The sequence below is a fragment of the Enoplosus armatus genome, chromosome 12, assembly GCF_043641665.1.
Source record: "Enoplosus armatus isolate fEnoArm2 chromosome 12, fEnoArm2.hap1, whole genome shotgun sequence".
NCBI classification, from domain to species: Eukaryota; Metazoa; Chordata; class Actinopteri; order Centrarchiformes; family Enoplosidae; genus Enoplosus; species Enoplosus armatus.
The window spans coordinates 6,042,501-6,042,889 of record NC_092191.1 but is presented as its reverse complement, the minus strand read 5'-3'; the positions used below and the strand labels follow the sequence as shown (position 1 = coordinate 6,042,889).

At 41.4% G+C, this 389-nt stretch overlaps 1 long non-coding RNA gene across 2 annotated transcripts in view; it reads left to right on the top strand.

Annotated features, from left to right (window-relative positions):
- Nucleotides 1-389, top strand: part of LOC139294285 (uncharacterized) — a 72,949-nt gene continuing 72,560 nt past the window's right edge. For both annotated transcript variants that reach the window (XR_011598401.1, XR_011598400.1), the window contains exon 1: nucleotides 1-182. This is a non-coding gene — a long non-coding RNA (uncharacterized lncRNA). The remainder of the gene's footprint in view (nucleotides 183-389) is intronic.

The window sequence follows — 389 nt, the reverse complement described above, 5'->3', positions numbered from 1 at the left end:
TGAAAGCGCGCACACGGTTTGTGTTCAGGATGATTTTTAGTCCGCAGTGCAAAAGTTTGAAAGTGAAAGAAAATGTGTCAGTTCAAATACTGGTGCAGATGCGAACCTCGCAAATGTTGGCTGAGTTTAAAAAGAAAAAGAAAAGACGTGCAAAGTGTGCGCCTGGCCGGCAGTGAAGTGGGGTAAGTCTGCCATTCATTCAGTTACTTTTCTTTTATGAAATAAACGCATAAAACTCTGACGTTTTCCTCTTCACAGCTGTGCTCTCTTCAAAGACCAAACGAGGAAGCAGCTTCTGGCTTTGATAAGACTTTGCATTCACTGAGGTTGAGTTTGTGCAACTTCACAGCGATATTTCAATACTTTTTTTTGTTGTTGCACAGAATCAG